Source organism: Tamandua tetradactyla, chromosome 25, assembly GCF_023851605.1.
Source record: "Tamandua tetradactyla isolate mTamTet1 chromosome 25, mTamTet1.pri, whole genome shotgun sequence".
Lineage (NCBI taxonomy): Eukaryota > Metazoa > Chordata > Mammalia > Pilosa > Myrmecophagidae > Tamandua > Tamandua tetradactyla.
Window position 1 is genome coordinate 1069962 of NC_135351.1, and position 22025 is coordinate 1091986.

A 22025-nucleotide genomic window follows, 5' to 3' on the forward strand; every position below is an offset into this window, starting at 1 on the left:
TCCTAGAATGAACTGGGACTCAGCACCAAGACTGAGAAAACCTTCTTGATCAAAAGGGGAAAGTGCAAAATGAGACAAAATAAAGTGTCAATGGCTGAGAGATTCCAGAGTTGAGCAGTTATCTTGGAGGTTATTCTTACACATTATATAGATACCACCTTTTTAGTTAAGGTGTAATAGAGAGGCTGGTGGGAAGTGCCTGAAAATGTAGAGTTGTGTTCTAGTAGCAATGTTTCCTGAAGATGATTGTATAATGATACAGCTTTCACAATATGACTATGTGATTGTGAAAACCTTGTTTCTGATGTTCCTTTTATCTACCTTATTGACAGATGAGTAAAACACGTGGATTAAAAATAAACAAAAAATTATAGGGGGAACAAATGTTTAAATAAATTTAGTGGACCAAAATGCTGGTGATCAGTGAGGGGGAGGGGGAGGGGGAAGGGGTATGGTATGTACTAATTTTTTTCTTTTTCTTTCTTTTTCTGGATTGATGCAAATGTTCTGAAAGGTAATTGTGGTGATGAATATACAACTATGCAATGAGATTGTGTTATCGACTATATACCAAGAATGGAATAATCACATAGTAAGCATGTTCGTGTTCGTATGTTGTTACATTTTTTAAAAAATTAAAAAAATTTAAAAAAAACACAAAAGGACAGATAGTATATGGTATTAGTTAGAAGAGCAGACTAGAAATGGCAAATTTGCAGATTGAAAGTAAATTAGAGGTTACTGAGAATGGAGAAAAGAAGGAATGGAGGATGTTAGTTTGGAAAATTAAAAACATCAACAAAAAATGATGGGGCATGAATCTACTACTACTTCAAATCATAAAAATTAAGAGAAAAAAATAGAGAACATGAATAGGCACTGGACATAATGATCGGCATCAAGCTTCTCCAAGTCTCTACTTCAATGTAACTTTATAGAAAGAAAATGCTCCTGCTATAAGACTCCTAGCTGAAGGGTGGTGTCTTTTACCTCAGAGAATACTGGGAAAGCCAGGAGGGATCAGATATGGGATAGTTAGACATTACACAGTGCCAGAGGGCTAGAACAAAAGTAACCAGGGTGCAGACCTGACATTTCCATGTCGAGCTTCTAGTAGGATTAGCAGATGGCTAAGAAGTGGGATAACTGAGTCTAAGGAGCAGAATGAGGAGGAGGGGCTGCCTCCAGGTATAGACTGGCATGTCTGGAATCAGAAATACACTCCCTCTGTGTATGAGAGAAGCAAATGATGATAACTACTCTGATAATCAGTGGAAGATCTTATGTGAAAGTAGATGCAGTCTCACTTAGTCTAGATGAGAGGAGACAAAGAGGACTCAACACCTTTGCTCTTCGATGAAAACGCAAACCACTGAGTGGCTTACCATCACTCCATGATTCAGTGAAGGAACCTAGGAGCAATGTCTGGCACAAGCCTCCTCCTGTTCCACATGGTAACTGCCCCCTATAAATCATGAATCTAATCACTTTAGTGAGTGCTGCTCCCTCTATGTGGAAAGTTCCTCCCTATTCTCTGCCTACGCCTCAATGACCATGTATACATTTCTAGGTTAATTCCTCATGATCATTACTCTGGTAATTTTTAAATAATGCTTCCCCAGACAGGCATTTTCTACAGTCCGTTTCTAAAACTCCATATTCTGGGTGCATATTCTAACACATTCTGTAATTTTTTCAAGATTGCATATCACCATCTAGCACAGTGCTTGGCATATTAGCTATGCTCAATAATAGCTGAGAAAAAAATAATCATTTTGTTAATTCTGTCTTCTTCTGGTCTGTCTTATCCATCCATTTCTTCCTTTCAGTTTCAGTATGAATACCCTATGCGGGAAAACCTTCAGATAGTTCTTAAAGTTCAACAGTGTTTTTCTTCATCATGTCATGCCATTCTGCTAGGAAGATGTGTGTGCAAATATAAATACAATCATATCTCTCTCCAGTTTTAAATTCAACAGTGGGTTTCCACTTTTCTACCAGGCTTCGCCAAAGGATCTGGAATCAACAATGGCCTTTAGTCCCTGAAATCTTGTAGTCTGCCACCTTCTCTAGTCTGGTCTACCCCACTCAATTGCTGTCCTGTCTGCTATCCTGTTTCAGAGCATAGCAGGTTCTATGAGTCTCAGAAATGTTACACATAAATCTTTGCCCACAAAAAAGCTCTAAAACTATTCCTATCCTAACCAGTATTTTAAATTTTAAGACGTTGCCCAACTATATTTTTCAGGTATTGGCTACAATATCTGTACTATCTGAGAGTTTCTCCTCTCAACCAATGTTCTCCAGGAACATGTACACAAATTACCCTTGTAGTTATGACCCTAAATTGTGTCTTCTAAACTAGCTGTTACCTTCCACTACAACTGAAAAACTCTTTTATTTGCCAGTACAACTCTATTCCTTAGACAAGCTGGCTCAAAAGTTGACAGGCAATATATATCTATTCCTAACAAAAAGAGATCATCACTTATCTTAAGAATTTTGCTGTGCAGTTAGCCTGAAAAAAAAACATGAGAACTTATAGGAGAATCTTGAGGATTGAATGCTTGATCACCTACCATGTTTGCTACAACAAAAACACATATTGTACCACATTTTTTCAGAAGAATACACTTTAAAAAGAAAGAAAAAAGAAAATATTTTGGTTATAAAATTTCTGTACTTTAAAATATACTGTTGATTTTTCTTCGGAAATTTTTTTTAATATCTTGAGATACATCCTAAAATTTCATGCTTTCAATATTATTAAAAACTAGTTCAAACACATCCTATTCACAGTAAAATCAATAATGAAAAATGATGCTTTCTTCCAGGAGCCCACACAATTCTGAATCTTAAAGGATTTTACAGTCCTTAGGATATCAGCTAATTCTGACCTGAAAAGACCAATACTGGGGCCTTCTCTCGCATGGTGATAAGATATACACACTAGAGAACTCTGAAAATAATTTCCTTGAGTACATACACATAAATGTATTTTATCAGAAATGTTTATACCTATATAATCACACTGATTCTCACAGCCTGAGAAAACGCTGTTAGATTGCAAGATCTCTTAGAATTAAAAGGCAATAAAGTTAATTGTATCCTTATTTTATCTTTAAGGACCATAATAATAAAATTCACCACAGTGAAGCCTCTGAGAAAAGGCAAAAAGCTTGCTTTTGAGACTTGGAGAAAGATTGTAAATTAAAGGGCATAATCTGTTGCCCTTAACTGCATCTATATGAGTTAGCTAATTAGAAGGAAAATATTTTGTTAAATAAGTCATGCCTGATTACATTTTTCTTGATTGGCACCCAAGTTAATCAAGGTATATTCTTTCTATTACAAGTGTAAGCAGGGTATCATCAGCATAGAAAGAATCTCCCATCAAGTAATGTTTTGCACGAAGTAGAAAGAGTAGTGATACAATTCTCAATAAAGTCTTCACCCCACTAGCTTTGCCAATCTATTCGGGTTATGGTGAGTTCTGGAGAGAACTGTCATCAGACGTTATAGACATAATGTACATGTGCTGGTTTAAAAGGAAGTATGCCCCCTGGAAAATCTATGTTTCAATCAAAATCCCATTACATAAAGGTAGAATAATCCCTATTTGATACTGTATGTTTGAAACTAATCAGATTATCACCCTGGATGACGTGATTTAGTCAAGAGTGGTTGTTAAACTGGATTAGGTGATGACAAGTCTCCACCCATCTGCGTGGGTCTTGATTGGTTTATTGGAGTCCTATAAAAGAGGAAACATTTTGGAGAATGGGAGATTCAGAAAGAGCAGCACCACAAAGCAGAGAGTCCACAAGCCAGCGACCTTTGGAGATGAAGAAGGAAAATGCCTCCTGGGAAGCTTCATGAAACAGGAAGCCAGAAGTGGAAGCTAGCAGATGACGCCATGTTCACCTTATGTCCTTCCAGATGAGAGAGAAACCCTGACCGTGTTCACCATGTGCCTTTCCAGATGAGAGAGAAACCCTGAACTTCATCGGCCTTCTTGAACCAAGGTATCTTTCCCTGGATGCCTTACATTGGATATTTCTACAGACTTGTTTTAATTGAGACATTTTCTCAGCCTTAGAACTGTAAACTAGCAACTCATTAAATTCCGCCTTTTAAAAGTCATTCCGTTTCTGGTATATTGCATTCCAGCAGCTAGCAAACTAGAACAGTATGTTACATATTAAAGTTTAATCGGAGGTACATTGAAGGTATTTGGAAACAAGTCATCTAAAAGTGGGTAATATTATTATGAACATGGAATTTTGCTGGTTTACAATTAATTGGTAATAATCAAATGGAAAACTGACTTACCTCAGTATTCGGAAGATGATTTTCTGAAATTAAATCAGTGGAGGTTAAAGGCCATAAATAAAGAAATGAATAAATGTACAGTGAAATTACCTGAGTGGATGGAAGGAATAATAGAGTTCTAATTTAGGCACCAGGGCAGGGAAGGGAAAGGTTAACAGGTAGGGGGTTCAGTAAAGGATACTCAAAGGAATAGACATTTAACCTGACACTGAAAGATAATGAGCATGGGCTAGGAAAGGGTGTGACTGTAAAGGAAATGAAGGATTCTAATAGTACTCAGTGTACAGATAATACAAAGTTTGATTGCATTTGTGTATTTGTAAAAGGGCATGTGAAAGATCAACTCCAGGATTTTTAGTGGCTCCATTAACATTGGAGACTAGCAGAGTTGTGATTTTTATATTTTTGAGGAGGTAGTATCTTTTTTTTTTTTTGTATCTATTTTTTTATTAACTCTTATAAGCCAAACACAAACTACGACATTGAAAATTTTTGGAGTTCAAACAAAATGGAACAAGCCAATAATACATATTAAAGTTTCCAAAATAAATTCTAAGCACTTTATATCAACAAAGAAGTTACTACTAACAACAAATTATTGTTTACAGCTAACATATAATGGAGATAATAATACAAATAATAATGCAGAATATATGACAGAATATAAAAGGCACATACAGAATATTTATACAAGGTATAATACAGAATATAATAAAAATAATATAATGTTTTCTGGAAACTCCTGTGAGAAATAATCAACCTTATATGTCTTGAGAGTATAAATAATTTTTTTCAGTGTTTTAACATAATTACATTACAATTAGGTATTATTGTGCTGTCCATTTTTGAGTTTTTGTATCTAGTCCTGTTGCACAGTCTGTATCCCTTCAGCTCCAATTACCCATTATCTTACCCTGTTTCTAACTCCTGCTGGTCTCTGTTACCAATGACATATTCCAAGTCTATTCTCGAATGTCAGTTCACATCAGTGGGACCATACAGTATCTGTCCTTTAGTTTTTGGCTAGACTCACTCAGCATAATGTTCTCTAGGTCCATCCATGTTATTACATGCTTCAAAAGTTTATTCTGTCTTAAAGCTGCATAATATTCCATCGTATGTATATACCACAGTTTGGTTAGCCACTCGTCTGTTGATGGACATTTTGGCTGTTTCCATCTCTTTGCAACTGTAAATAATGCTGCTATAAACATTGATGTGCAAATGTCCATTTGTGTCTTTGCCCTTAAGTCCTTTGAGTAGATACCTAGCAATGGTATTGCTGGGTCGTATGGCAATTCTATATTGAGTTTTTTGAGGAACCGCCAAACTGCCTTCCACAGTGGTTGCACCATTTGACATTCCCACCAACAGTGGATAAGTGTGCCTCTTTCTCCGCATCCTCTCCAGCACTTGTCATTTTCTGTTTTGTTGATAATGGCCATTCTGGTGGGTGTGAGATGATATCTCATTGTGGTTTTGATTTGCATTTCTCTAATGGCCAGGGACATTGAGCATCTCTTCATGTGCCTTTTGGCCATTTGTATTTCCTCTTCTGAGAGGTGTCTATTCAAGTCTTTTTCCCATTTTGTAATTGGGTTGGCTGTCTTTTTGCTGTTGAGTTGAACAATCTCTTTATAGGAGGTAGTATCTTGAGATGCATTTCTTTTTAGGTGGTATAACTTTGCAAGTTGAGATACAGCTTACAAATGGAAGCCAGACGAGAGTTTTTTTCACTGTTAATTTAGAAATAGCAATGAAAGAGGCTACAGGAACTGAATAAATGTCTGGGAGTATCAGAACAGAAACACTGAAAGAGTGAGGAGGAGCTACCATGATGTCCTGAGACATTCCAGTAATATTACTTGTAGAATTTCTTGCAGGGGACATGGTAAAGTTTGAGGGCAGTCATAAGAATGGAATTTTTGAGGACATGAATATATACATTCCAGAAACACAACAAACATCAAACAGGATAAATTTGAAGAGAACCATGACCAGACACATCTTAAGTCAAACTGGTGAATGCCAAGAACAAAGACAGAGTTCTGAAAGTTGCAATATAAAAGCAATGTGTTATGTTTAAGGGATATCCAACAGGATTAAGTACCAATTTCTCATCAAACACCATGAATGCTAAGAAGGTAGTGGGATGAAATATTTAAAATATTGAAAGAAAATAATTGCTAACTAAGAATTTTATATCTGGCAAGAGTCTTCCACAAAATAAGGGTGAAATTAAGATATTCCCAGATAAACAAAAGCTGAGAGAGTCTGTCATTACTACATTTGACCTACAGTTGATGCTATAAAGAGAGTTCCTCAGACTAAATGGAAAGGACAGTAGACAGTGAATCAGAGAGACATAAAGAAACGAAAATTTCTGCTAAGGAAACCGTATCGATAAGCCATACACCAATACTATTGTATTTTGTTTTTCACTTATTAGAGGTTCCAAAAACACATATGGATAATAAGTAATGATAAATCTGTGGTCTGGGATGTACAGTAGATAAATATGTAATTTGTAACAAGAACAACAAAAGGTGGTTGATGGAGGATTATAGGAGCAGCGTATATGCTACAGAACTAGGTTAAATAAATCACACATGATTGTTACAGATTTAGGATGCTAAATTTAAGCTGCATGGAAACCACAAACAAAATAGGAGAAAATAGAAACAAAAGAAAATGAGGAGGGACTCAACATTATACATTACAAAAAACAATCAAATAAAAATGAAAATAGGCTCAACAGAAAAATTGAGGGTCAAAAAGGTGTTAAGACTTACAAGCACAAAACAGCAAAATGGGAGAGAAAAGTTCTGTACTATCAGTAGTTATATTAAATATAAATGGTTTAAACTCTCCAGTCAAAAGGGTGATGTTGGCAGACTAGATGAAACAGCACAAACAAATATATATAGCTTACAAAAGACTCACCTTAAATTCACATACACAAGTAGGTTGAAAGTGAAAAGGATAGAAACTATACTCCATGCAAATAGTAAACAAAGGAAATCTGGAGTGGTTTCACCAATATCCGATGAAAGACTTGAAGTCAAAAACTGTTACAAGGACTAAGAAGGATTTAGACTGATAAACAGTCAATTAAAGAAGATATAACAATTATAAATATTTGAACCTAAAAACAGTGCCACAAACTATATAAAGCAAATACTGACAATTTGAAATGAATTCTATATTAATAGCAAGAAACTTCAATACAGCACTTTCAACAAGATAGAACAACTACCCAGAAGATCAGTAAGGAAACAGAACACAGGAATGATATTAGGAAACTAGTCTTAACAGACATATGTAAAACAATACATCACCAGGAGAATCATCTACTCTAGCGAACATGGTCATTATCCAGGATGCAGCACATCTCAATAAAAATACTGAATTCATACAATGTATCTTCTTTAACCACAATAGAATGAAATCTATAAAGGCGCTGGGAAATGCAAAGTATATGGAAGTAAGCAACACATTCTTAAATAGTCAGCAGTTCTAAGAAGACACAAAGGGAATTAGGATATATCTTGGGGCAAATGAAAAAGAAACACAATATCTAAAATATGTGGGATGCATGAAAGATTTCAAAAACTTGAAGACAGAACATTCCCTAATTCATTCTATGGGGCCAACATCACCCTAACACCTAAGCCAGATAAACATGCTACAAGGAAAGAAATTTATAAACCAATATCCCTTATGGATATAGATGCAAAAATATTCAACAAAATGCTAGCAAACTAAATCAAACAGCACATGAAAAGAATTATATACCATGATCAAGTGGGATTTATCCCAAGTATGCAAGAGAGGTTTGACATAAGAAAATTAATACACACATTAGGAAAAATATATGTTCAACTCAACTGATGCAGAAAAGGCATAAACAAAATTCAGCATTTCTTCTTTATAAAAGCATATGGAAAACTAGGAATAGAAGGGAACATCCTCAAGATGATAAAGGGCATATATGAAAAGCCCACAGCTAACATTATGCTAAATGGTAAAGGACTGAGAATGTTCCCTATAAAATCAGGAGCAAGAAAATGATGCCTATTGTCGTCACTGTCATGCCCACTGTAAGTTTTAGCCAGGGCAATTAAAAAGGAAAAAGAAATAAAAAGCATCCAAAGAGGAAAGGAAGAACTAAAATTTTCCTTATTTGCAGAGGACATGGTGCTAAGTAGAAAATATCCTGAAAATTTCACAACAAAACTATTAGAGCTAAATAATGAATTCAGCAAAATGGCAGGATACAAGATAAACCCTCAAAAATCTGCAGTGGTTCTATAAGTAGTATAAAGAACAATTTGAAGTGGAAAGAAAGAAAAACATCCCATTTACTATAGCAACAAAAAGAATCATTTATGTTGAGAAAAATTAAGAATCAACTATCTATAAACAAAATTAACCTCACTAAAAAAAATTGTTGAAAGAATTAAAGGCTTAAAATAAATAAAACATCTGTATTCATGGCTTGAAAGACCAAATATTGCAAAGATAGCAATTCTATCCAAAACAATTTACAGATTCAACACAATCTCAATCAAAATTACAACAGCTGTCTTTATAGCAATGGAAAAGCCAATCATCAAATTCATACGGAAGGATAAGCGGTCCCAAATAGAAAAAAAGATCTTGAAAAAGAAAAATACAGAGGATTCAAACTTCCTGATTTTTAAACTCATAACAAAACTACAGAATCAAAATATCATAGTACTGGCACAAGGATAAACAAGGAAAATGGTATAGTAATGAGAGCACAAAAATAAACTCACACATCTATAGCCAAATGAATTTTGACAAGGGAGCCAAATTCACTCAATGGAAAAGAACAGTCTCTTCAAAAAACAGTGCTGGAAAAACTGGATATCCACATGTGAAAGAATGATGTGGTTCCCTACCTCAAACCATATACAAAAACTAATTCAGCATAGATCAATGACCTAAATGTAGGAGACAAAATCATAAAACTTTTATAATTAATCATAAAAATATCAAGATGATGGATCTGGTACTGGAGTCTAGCATGACACCAAAAATACAAGCAACAAAAGAAAAAAAGATAAATGGACTTCATCAATCCTGAAAACTTTTGTACACAAAAGGACATTATGAAGAGAGTGAAAAGACAACCTATACAATGGGAGAAAACATTTGAAAACCCAAAATCTAAAAAGCATTAATACTCAGAAAATATAAATAAGTCCTAGAGCCCCACACCAAAGACAAACAACCCAGTTAAAAAGTTGGCAAATAACTTGAATATACGTTTCTCCAAAGAAGATAAACACATTGCAAACATGCACATGAAAAATGTTCAATTTCCTTAGCTATTAGGGAAATTAAATCAGAACCACAATGAGATATGACTTCACACAAACAAGCGTGGCTATTATTTAAAAAATGGAAATAAGTTCTGAGAAAGATGATGAAAAATAGGAACCCTTATACATTGCTGGTCAGAATGCAAAATGGCAAGCTGTTACAGAAAACAGTTTAGCCATTCCTCAAAAAGTTAAACATAGAACTACTATATCACTTTGCCACATGTGGATATAAATCCCAAAGAATTAAAAGCAAGGACTCAGGCAGACATTTGTACATCAGTGTTCACAGCACCACTATGAACTCAATGGGCAAAGGATGGAAGCATTATAAATGTCCATCAATAGGTGAACACGCATATTGTATATAGATATACATATTTCCATATATATATATACACACACACATATATATATATACACAGTGGAATATCACACAGCCTTAAAAAGGAATGACATTCTAATATATGACACTATACTGTGAACCTTGAAAACAGTAAGTCAAACATGAAGAAATAAGACACGAGTTCACTTATATAAAATAGCTAGAATATGCAAACTCAAAGAATACAGGTTACCACAGATGGAGGTGAGGGGGAACAGGGGGGCAACATAATGGATGCACGAGTTTCTGCTTTTGGTGATGAGAAAATTCGGGTAATGGAAGGTGGTGAGGGTAGCAGAACATTGTGAATGATTAATCCTACTGAATTGTATGCTCGGGAGTGGTTGAGATGGTAAAGTTTATATTAGACACATGTCACCACAATTTAAAAAAAGAAAAAGAGCAGAGGGCGGGCAATGGTGGCTCAGTGGCAGAGTTTTCGCCTGCCATGCCAGAGACCCAGGTTTGATTCCCGGTGCCTGCCCACGTAAAAAATAAAAAATAAAAAAAAAGAGCAGTTGAAGAGTCATGCAGTACATGTTTCTAACAATGGAGGAGAAAAGACCCAAAAGTACATATGGGATATATGGAAAAAATCGGAATATAGACTGTAAGCTTTATATTAATATTAAATTTCTTGAACTTTGTAACTATTCTAAAGGTGGTTACATAAGTAAATATCCTTGTTTGTAGGAAATATTATGTTTGAGAGTAGCATGATATATACACCCACTCAAATATTTAGAAAAGGATAAACAGATAGATAAATGGACAGACAGAATGAGACAGCAAATATGGGAAAATGTCAAAACTGTTTTATCTGGTATTAGTGGGAGGGGTGCACATTGGAGTTCTCTCTATGAATTTTATATAATTTTTGCAGTTGTCCTGTAAGTTTGAAATTATTTAAAAATAAACAGTTGAAAGGGAAAAAAAAGGAAATGAGAAGGGAATTAAAATGGTACAGTATAAACTCAAATTGCCACAAATGAAGACAGAAATGGAGGAATTAAGTAACCAAAAATACATATACAAAACAACTAGCAAAATGGAAGATGTAAACCCTTTCTTAAAAGTAATTACTTTAAATAAAAATGGATTAAACTTTAATTAGCACAGACATGGCATAATGGGTCATAGAGGATACAACCATATATTATTGTCTGTTGAGACCCATTTTAGATACAAAGGCATGAAAAGGTTGAAAGTGAAAGAACAAGAAATGATATTACAATACTGCATGCAAATAGTAACCCAAAGAAACCTGGGCTGGCTACAGTAATATCAGGCAAAATTAAGTGAGAAATTGTTAAAAGAGACAAAGTGCATGACATATCTACAAAAAGGTCAATCTATCAAGAAGAAATAATAATTATAAATGTACATGCACAGAACACCAAAATATATACAGAAAAAAACCTCTACTGAATGTAGAAACAATTCTACAATACCCGTTGCAGACATTAATCAACTACTTTGATAAACGGATTAAAAAACTAGACCAACCATTATGGTAATTGAAGACTTGAAAAAAAACTACAGACGAACTAGAACCAGCGGACTCCTCAAGAACACATGGAACCCTCACATACACATGGAACAGTCTACATGTAACCCCATGACATTTGTAAAAGCATTGAAATCATACTTATCTTCTTGACCAAAATGGAATGAAACCAGAAATCAGTAATGAAGCAGAAAATTCACAAAATATGTGGAAAGTAAACTACATACTTACTTTCAAACAGAAGAAATCATAAGGGAAATTAAAAATCACTTTGAGGTAAGTAGAAATGAATGCATAACATAACCAAAAAAAAGTGAGAAGTACCTAAATCAAATGAGGGACTGTAAGTCAGAAAAGCCATAAGGAAGTCACTTTAAATAATTATATTCAAACGGTATTAAGATGACAAAAAGTATAAATAAGGATGTTTATCACACCATTATTTATAATATCAAGCATCTGTGAAGAATCTAAATACAAGTCAATAAACATAGTTAAATATTGTGGTATATCCCTGTAAAATTAAAAATATCCTGCAGTCATTATAAACAAAAGATATTCAGACTATGTTTCCCATATTGTTAGATGGGGAAATAAAAAGCAAAATATAATACAGTTAAAAAAAATTAGTAAAAAAAAAAAAACATAGGACACAATGAAAACATTATCTATAAAGAAATTTATAGCCATTAGAGTGGAGAAGAATAAAAAAGAAAATAGAAAAACAGTAGAATCAACAATCAATTTTGTTGATGAAAAGATCAACAAAAATGAAAAACCTGTAACTAGACTGATTATGCATAAAGGAGAAAAGACTCAATTTACTAAAATCAGTAATGAAAGTGGTGGCATTACCACCAAACTTACAGAATAAAAAGAATTATAAGAAAATACTATTAAAAAGAGAAGCAACAGATTAGACAGCTTAGATGATGTGAAATTCTTAAAACATACCCTGCCTTCTTTTATTAGTATTAAAAATTCACTGCTCAGAAAAAAAAAATAAAGTTGTAATGTGTGTTTTTTAAATAGTAGGTCTTTTAGGCAATAACGGATTATAGTTTCATTACTCTTATGTAACTTATGTTACCCTTTGTCTTTCCGTTCTGCCTTTTCCACAACATTCTTTAGAGGAGTAAAGATCATTTTGAGCCAGTCCTGTGCCAGTGAGTGGGATTACACAGGCAAATAAAAGTCAATTGTTTTCCCAATGGAGTTTCAGTTTAGAAGAGACAATTTAAAGTAAAATGACAACGTTAACTTGTGTACATAATAGCAAAAGACTTCACTTGCGCAGACGGGAAAACCTCTTGGAAAGAATAGGTATGTTAACTGAAACCATAATGACATGGTTGGGCAACCTCTTAGAAAATTTACTCAGTATATGAATTGGTTTAAAGGAAACATGTACAATATCCCTGAGACAAGAGACCCTGCTCTTTCCAGAAACTGACAACAGAATGGACTGCAGGTTGTTGGGGTGGGGAAGGCTGGACTGAAGGTCTGAAGGCCAGAAAACTATAGCTAAGTAGTCCTATGGTTATTGCTCTAAGGCCAGTAGGAACCCATCAACAAGGTGAAAGCAGAACCAAGTGATATGACAAGATTTCGGTGTCCAAGAGAGCTCTTTATGGGAGGAATACATTCAAGTAAGGACCAGGGAACACAACCAGAGAAAGTTTTAGATATCTACTGGTGAATTTTAAATATTCAGTGATGGGTGTTCACATGGCTTGATGAAAGAAATGGCACCTTTGGTACAGCAAGTAATTTGAAGAAGGACATCAGGAATCATTTAATCTGTTTCCTTGATTACCATCTTGACCAAGTACAGATGACTATAACTAAGAGCCTAAGTCAGCTTGAGGGGGTTACTGCTAGTCCAATGTGGGACAATCGGAGCATTAAAACAAACACTGATAACAGTTAACAATATATTGAATAAAATACTAGAATTCCTAAATCCATAATGCTTTAACAAGCAGGGAGCGGAGGAAGCCCTTCCAATGGTAGAAAGAGACATAGGAGACAAATAAGACATAGGAGCAGTGATGGGAAAAACTCACCATTAGGCAACCATTAGAGTGGTGATTGATTCAGGTGAGAATCATCAATGACTATCAACCCTGGTGGATGGGGGATGAATGTGGAAAACAATATTAACATAATCTCAGAATATGTCCTGAGAAAAGATCATTCATTACAAAGTAAAAACATATTTTTGTGCATGAAGGAACCTGGCAGATATATCACCTGGTTATCAAGTTCATATCACCATGGGTGGGGTGAGGTGGACCTCCAGTCCCCTCCAAAGAGCTGACTGAGGAAAGCACAGATTCACGCTGGGGGCTTGAGACTGCTTAAGAGGAAACACCGGGTAGAACCAGTTGAGATCACCTGTGCTCTTTAAATCTGTCGAAGATGTGAAAGTGAGGGAATATCACAAGAGCGTTCCAGACCGCAGCAGACTGGAAGGGAATGGAAAAATACCGTTGAGACAGTTTGGGAAGGTTGGAAAAGTGAGTCAAAGTTGGAGGGATTATGGTGTTGAAGTAATGTTGATTTCCACATTTGGGTTTATGTGGTTGTTTCTTAAGAAACTGTCCTTGTTCTGGAGAGAAGTTGTCTGAGGTCATTTTTATGAAATACTTGTTAATGGACCAATGTGGTCAAACACTACCAAGTAGGGAACCTGAGCACAGAGATCAGAACTTTGTGTACTACCCTTACATTTTTTATACTCCTGATTTTACTTCAAAATAATTTACTTTTTTAAAATGTCATGTCATACCTTGCCGATTAAAGCATTCAGAGGCCAACTCTACAGAAATGCAGTTCAACCAAAGCTGCGAAAGTAAGTGCCCTTGCAAGAGTGTGATGATAGTAAGCAGGAAATGTGTGACTATTATCTCAATAGCACTAGGCCTTTGGTGTCCTGAGTGTTTGGGGTGTTTGCGGAAACTGCGGGATATGTGCATTCCACTTTTTCACAGGAATTTCCTTCTGCTGCTGCATGTTCTGAAGAGCAACAGCCCTTTGCCCCAGAATGAAAGCCACAGACAAGGACATTTACTAACATAACTCCTTCCTCCAAGCGAGGGGCATGTTACTCCAGAATTCTGCTTGAGCTTACTCTCTATGGCATCAGGAGATGGCCCAGCTCTCAGTTCAGATTTCCTGTATTTGACTGGCTTTTATCAGTCTGCACATGGGAGGTGTCATGAAAATGGAAGCGTGGCCAGAATATGGAGATTTTCTGTCTCTTTATCCTCCAGGAATCTATCTGGAGATTTTAGTGACCACAGGAGCATGAGTTAAGAACTTGATCATGCCAGGGACGTGCAAGGTGGAGAAACACTGGGGGTTTATAGGATGCTGGGATTTACCCCATGTGCCAAGCTAGCAGGGGAGCAAATGTAATAAGGACACTGCATGCAAATTAACATTTATCAAATATACGTAAAATAGTTGAAGAAATATAATATTTTGAAATAAAAGCTTCTTGATGGAAATAGGTCACAAATATTTATGTGACTCATCTGTGTGGGATGCTATATTGAACCAAGAGAAAATAATTAACAAAGCACAATAAAAATCCTGATATATAAAGGTGGATGGTTACTAGAAGGCCTGTCCCTTGCTTACTACAAATGTGGGAAAATATACTTAATTATTGTAAAATTTAACAAGACATGAATGAATTTTCAAATTTGAAAGTGCAACAAAAAAGGGAAAGTAAAGAATGTGAGGATGATTCATCACCTGATAAAAATATGATTATTATGGGAAGGAGGCATATAAAAGCTGAGATTATGGATGCCCTAATATCATCTTTCAAATGAAGACATACGAAATTAAACTGTTTTCATATTTTGAATATTTAACGCGAAAATTTCATTTCAATGACTACATATGCTTTACAAAATGCTGTCACTAACTTCACTCTTAAATATACTGTCAATTTAACTCTTCAGGGAATTCCATCTTAGATAGCTTTAAGCAGACTGCAACAGTAGGTATTAAAAACCACTAGCATGTAGAAGTTTTCCCAAAACTGATTTCTCTTAATACATGAATTTTACTTAGTGCCAACTTACCCTAATTTGAAGGTGGTATATATCATGCTGAAGTAAAAAAATTCAGATAACATAAAATTGCCACTTTCAAGTGTATAATTCAGTAGCATCTTAATACATTCTCATGGAGATCAAGTATTACCTCCATTCATAATCTATTTTTTTATACAATATCAGTCACAGAGAAACGACCGACATTTCAGTAAGATGAGCTTTAAAACAATATAAGATCACTACGGAGTCATGAGAAATTGTCCAAAGTGGCAATTTCCTCAATTAAAATCTAGATAAATCAAGAAGTACATTTCAAAAAGTTATAGACGAGCTGGCTTCTATTAAAGCTGTGTATGATAAATTTTCACTGCAGGAAAAACCACTAAAAAGGAATAAGCGTGTACATATAGGGACACCACTCGCCCTTTCCCCTCCGCTCCCATATTGCTCAGCCAGGACGGGCCTGTCCCCAACTTCTCCGAATGGAAGGTTCCAGTGGTTCGCAGGTTCACTTCTGCACTGTAGATGCCCCCCACTTTCTCTGAATCTCTATCAGGACTGTCTCCAGCAACAGCCCTAAATGCACGGAAAATCCTGCACAGCACGCCAGGATTTCGAGCAGGCAAACCCCTGAAGGAACGGGAACTCCGGATAAATAAGGTCTGCCGGGAGCTGCACGAGAACGAGTGAACCCCGCCAGAACTAAGCAGGGATCGAGAGCCCGGGCTCGCCATGTCCGAAACGCTTCTGGGAGGGGCCCTGCGCGACCCCGCCTCCCGCCGGGCTCAGACCCAGCTTCGTACTCACCGCGGGCGCCTCCCGGCTGCTCCCGGGCACCCAGCCGCGTCCTCACGGCGGGGGCGGCGCCAGGGAACCGGACCCCGAGTCGCGCGGGGATGCAAGTGCGCCCCGTGTCCGCCCTCCGGCCGGACCAGGACGAGAGAGCGCAGAGTCCTCGATGCCCGCGAGCCGCGGCGGGACGTGGCGCGAGCACGGGCGGCAGAAAAGGCCTGGGGCACAGGGGACCCGCCAGCTGCGCAGGGGCGGGGGCGTCGCTCCGCTGCGCGCGTCGGGCCTGGGACGCGGCTCTTATCCCCACCCCCGGCCTCCCGGCCAATCCCCGGGTGAGGCTGCGGCTGCGTCACAATGGGCTCCTCTGCAGTCTGACGTGACTCCCCGGGAGCCCGCCTGCCGGAGTCCTCCCCGCCCCCTCCTCCGCACCAGCGCTCCGCCCTGCCCAGTCACGCATGTGCACAGCTTGTGGGTGGATTTACTGGGGCCCAAGGGGCGTGGCCGCCGGCTGGCGCGGGCCGGAGCTGGTGTTCCCGGCCCCGGCCACGGAGAGCTGCAGGGGTCGCGCAGGCCCAGCCGAGGGGGAGGTGTGCTTGAGCTCCGGGGATGCCTGAAGCCCCCTGCACAGCCTGCCCCCCGGAACCTGCCCCGCGGAATCCCTGCCGGCTGCTCGCTGTGGGGGACTGCGTAAGGGTTTTTCATTCTTGTGAATTTCTCACATCGGCTCCTATTATGATCAGTGAACACTATCCCCAGGAATTGAAAAATTAAATTAATTGGAATTGCAAAGCTTGTTTTACACAGAGAAACAACGTTCCTGTACGGCTTTCCATCCTGGAATCTGCTCTCCCAGCACCTTGGAGTTCGTGTGTCCACACCTTGCAAGATATAATCAGTGCCTTAGGAGCTGGACTGCCTGGGAATTGGTCTCCACCTGTCACTGTGGCTGGAGCGTGGCTTAAGCTTTCTCTGCGTCTGTCACCATCTGTATGTATATTAAGAAGAAGAAAAGGGAGGCTGACTCAAGGCTACTGAGAGGTTCCTGTGGGAACAAATTAAAGAGATCAAAAGAGTACTTGTGCTCCCTTTCAGCTGTTTTTGTTTGTTTTATTAAAAAACCTATGAACTAAGTGGTTAGAATGCCCACCTTTCATACAGGAGACCGGGGTTGGATTCCCGGAACATGCACCCAAAAGTGAAACGAAACCTATGAACTATGTGATGATACTGTGAGTCAATGATTGTATACTTTGGATGGTTGGTGTAGTGTCTGAATATATCTCAATAAAATTGGAAGAAAAAAGAAAAAACCCTGTGAGCATGTTTCAGTGTAAATATTTGCCACGTGAGAGTCCTCTATTCATTTTGCTATAATTCTTACTTCAGAGGTGCCGTTTGTCAGCTTCATTCATGATTTTCCACCTATCTTTTTGTAGTATTCACAAGTTAAAACCACATTAGTGATAAAGATGTGTGAAGTTAGACTGAAGATTTCCAGTGGGAAGCAGCTGGGAGAATGAGAAGGAAATCAAAACAATAATCTGCTAGGCCTGGAATTCTCTCTCCACTGCTGAATTCTTGCTATGAATTTTAAGTATTGCCTAGCATTCCTTTGACTTGGCTACTTCCAAGGAAAACAAAGTAATATGTCTCCATGTCAGTGATTCTCAATGCTGTGGCTGTGTATTCTGAGTTAGGATAAATGAGAGACAGGATTTGCCCCCACTGTTCTCAGATACCCTTGAGTTTTCATCCCTCATCCTAGGGCTGGGGTAGGTGAGGAGAAATCCTTTAATGGAGAAGAGTTTGTGGCTGTATCGCAAAATCCAACTTGAGCTTCTAGCTTTCAGTAATTCTGTATGTGAATAAATTGATTAAAATCAGCTTTTGAATTTGGAAACAAACGCAAGACATGGCATCTTTAAGGGATGAAATAGGCCCTCATTCCAGAGGAAACCATCTGGCGGAGATACAGAAACAGGGTTAAGAACCTGTTCTGGAACTCATGGCAAGCTGCCTCGTCAACCTTCCATCTGAGCTCAGAGGCTAGAGAATACAAAATACAATACTATAAACCTGGTCTTTGCTGGTAAATAATCCATACATTGAATGGCCACAAAAAAAGGAAACCCTCATGCACCCATTGCCACATCCGGGTTCGTTTTATCAGGACACATGGACACCTGCATCCACCAGAAATCCCCCCACAGGAGGAGAAAGGAGGTTCTAATTCATTCCTGGGAAGCGGGAGCACACAGGGCCTCCACCCAGAACATGCTTATAGAGACCTAGTAAAGGCTGAAACATTTTGAGACTGAAATTCACTTGGTGCTTCAGGCAAAATGGTCATGACAGTGAAATCTTTGGCAAATGAGATTTATTCTGGGAAAGCCTTCCCAAATAAGTCTACTTGAGGACTTTGCACCTTGACTTTGAGAAAGTGCTCAAGAGAGGTTAGGGAGGGATGTGGGGGATTGAGAGTTTAAGAGCTCCCAACATCTGGACCTGGGGATCTGTAAATTCCCACCAAGAACCCAGAGAGGAGGCTGCAAACCTGTGGTCTCTGCAGGTTCCTGGGATGGAGGGCAGAGAGGAAGGGAGGCCAGCTCTGGTTTTGTATACACCGATGTCAAGGTTTTTGTTGAAAGAGAAAAAGAATAAAATAAAGAAGAGAAAATTATTCCAAAAATAATTCTATTCTCCACAGCAGGATCAGCTTCATGTATCATAATATACAGGATACATTGTGCAATATGAGGCACTGTCAGGACACAACTGCTGCTTCCAGCTTGGAGAGACAACTAACCCAAGGTAAGGCATGGTGCACTATGACAGAAACCAGCTGTTTTGGTTTGATAGAGCTGGGGGAATGCAATATACCAGAAACAGAATAAGTTTAAAGAAAGCAATTTATTACATGACAAGTTGACAGTTCTAAGGCTGTGAAAATGTCCAAACTAAGGCTACAAGAGGCTACCTTCACTCAATAAAGCTGATGCTGTCCAAAACACTTCTGTCTGCTGGGAAGGCATGTGACTAGTGTCTGCTGGGGTCTTTGGCTTATGGATACCTCTGTCAGCTGGGAAGGCCATGGTGACATCTGCTAGCTTACTTTCCTAGCTTTTCCTTTCAAAAGGCTTCCCCGGGGTGTTTTCCTTCTGCATCTCCAAAAGTCTCTGGCTGTTTGGGCTCTCAAGTTTTTTCCAAAATGGTTCCCTCTTAAAGGACCCCAAGAAATAACACTGCTCCTCATGCTCCAAGTGCCCCTGCCTCACCAACCCACAGCATATATACCAACCCCCAACCCCCACCTCAAGTGCAGACCAACCCACCTCTCCCGCACACCTCACAGGCACTACTTCCCTCTCCCAGTTCCCTGCAGGCTGTTGCCAAAGGCTGCAGTCACTGAGCTCCCTACCCAGGCTATCTCCACCACCAACCTCCCCACCCCCACCCCATAATGTCATACATCCTCACCCTGCCCCCACTGAGCTCTGCACATCAGTTTATGGCACTCCTAGACTCGCACATGTGCATGGCCCCCAATTACGTCTTTCAACTCTGGGAACATCATTTTACAGCAATCCTAGACCCACACATGCACACAGCCACAGCCCTCAATCATGCTTCCCAGCTCTGACAAAGCACTCACCTGCACAGCTGGATCACATCTGCCCCCAGCCCAGGAAGGCATCAAGCCAATCTGCTGCCAAAACTTTGCATATGTGCTCAAAGGGCCCTGTGCCCTAAACCATTACACATCAGGGTTACAACCCACAGACCTGTGCACATGCACAACTACATCCTCCCTGGCTGCTGGGCACCTACATTCACAAGCACCAGAGTAATATCCCCAACCTGTGCCTATACATGTGCTGCAATGCATCACCACACTGTTGTGCCCGCCCCATACCCTGCACCCTGCTATGCATCCACCTGCAAACACAAGGTTTTAGACTACTGAAGGAAATCAACTTCCAAAGTAAATCAATCATGATATTTACTTGCAACAAAAACAACAGAAGATCACTAAGTGTATCACAATGCAGACAGATATAGTCCAGCCTAATGACCAAATTAAAACACCAGAGGAGACACAGACTTTGGAACAACTAATCAAAGATGTTCATATAACTCTATTTAGTAGAATAAGTGGAATGGCAAGTGACAAAAGGAAATCAAGAAGACAGGAAAAGAGCATAAGGAGAATTTGAAAGAATAATTTAAAAATATCAGATGTCACAGAGATTGACAACTCTGTTGACCTAATAAAAAACATACTAGAGGAGCACAACAGCAGATTTGAAGAGACAGAAGAAATAATAAGCCGTATAGAGGACAGGATAACTGATTTCAAACACTCAAAACAGCAAATGGCAAAAAGATGGAAAAATATGAATTGGATCTCAGGGAAATTATAGGCAAAACAAAGCACACAACTATAAGAATCATTGGAGTCCCAGAAGGAGAAGAGAGGAGTAAACGGCCAGGAAGAGTAGTTGAGGATATAATGGGGGAAAACTTCCCAACCTTTATATAGGACATAAATATACAAGTCAAAGAAGCCCAACAAACTCCAAACACAATAAATCCAAATAGGCCTTCCCCAAGACACATACTAATCAGTCTGTCAAATGTTGAAAAGAAGCAGAAAATTCTGAAAGCAGCAAAAGAAAAACAATCTAAGACATAAGGAGACCACATAAGACTGAGTTCAGACTGCACAACTAGTGCCATGGAGGTGAGAAGGCAGTGGTATGATATATTTAGGATCCTGAAAGAGAAAGACTTCCAGCCAAGAATTCTGTAGCCAGCCAAATTTTCCTTCAAAACTAAGGGAGAGATTAAAGTTTTCACAGACAAACAAGTCCTGAAAGAATTTGTCAACAAGAGACCAGCCCTACAAGAAATACAAAAAGTTATGCCAACTGAAAAAAGAAGACAGGAGAGGGAGGTCTGGAGGAGGACACAGACTTGAAGAGTACCAGTAAGGGTAACTTAAAGGATAAAAAGAGAAAGAGGGAAAAGAATATATATTTCTGACAAATAAAATTAAAAAGATAAGATGGTGGGTTCAAGAAATGCCTTTTCAGTAATAACTTTGAATATTAACAGACTAAATTTACCATTTAAAAGATACAGGTTGGCAAAATGGATTAAGAAATATGATCCAGCTATATGCTACTTACAAGAGACTCATCTTAGACACAAGGACACAAATAGATTGAAAATGAAAGGATAGAAAAAGATGTTCCATGCAAGTTGTAACCAAAAGAAAGCAGGAGCAGCTATATTAATATCAGACAAAATAGACTTTAAATGTAAAGACATCATAAGAGACAAGGACACTATATATTAATTAAAGGGACAATGCACCAAGAAGTTGTAACAATCATAAATGTTTATGTTCCCGATCAAGGAGCTGCAAAGTACATGATAGACATTGGCAAAACTGAAGGGAATGATAGATGTTTCAGCAATAATAGTAGGAGACTGCAATACAGCAACCACTCTCCTCTATAAATAGAACAACCAGACAGAAGCTCAAGAAGGAAAGAGACGTTAAATAACTTGATCAATGAATTAGACAT

The 22025-nt window shown here is 38.3% G+C and overlaps 1 protein-coding gene and 1 long non-coding RNA gene across 2 annotated transcripts in view; one reads left to right on the forward strand and one right to left on the reverse strand.

Moving 5' to 3' along the window:
• Window positions 1–16613, reverse strand: part of LOC143669245 (uncharacterized) — a 63277-nt gene extending 46664 nt beyond the window's left edge. The window contains exon 1 of the mRNA XM_077143877.1: window positions 16450–16613. The gene's annotated coding sequence lies outside the window, so the exon portion shown is untranslated. The remainder of the gene's footprint in view (window positions 1–16449) is intronic.
• A 204-nt stretch (window positions 16614–16817) lies between these two features.
• On the forward strand, window positions 16818–17744 carry LOC143669247 (uncharacterized). Its single transcript, XR_013168800.1, has 2 exons — window positions 16818–17121; window positions 17225–17744. It is a non-coding gene; the product is annotated as an uncharacterized LOC143669247 (long non-coding RNA).
• The last annotated feature ends 4281 nt before the right edge of the window (window positions 17745–22025 follow it).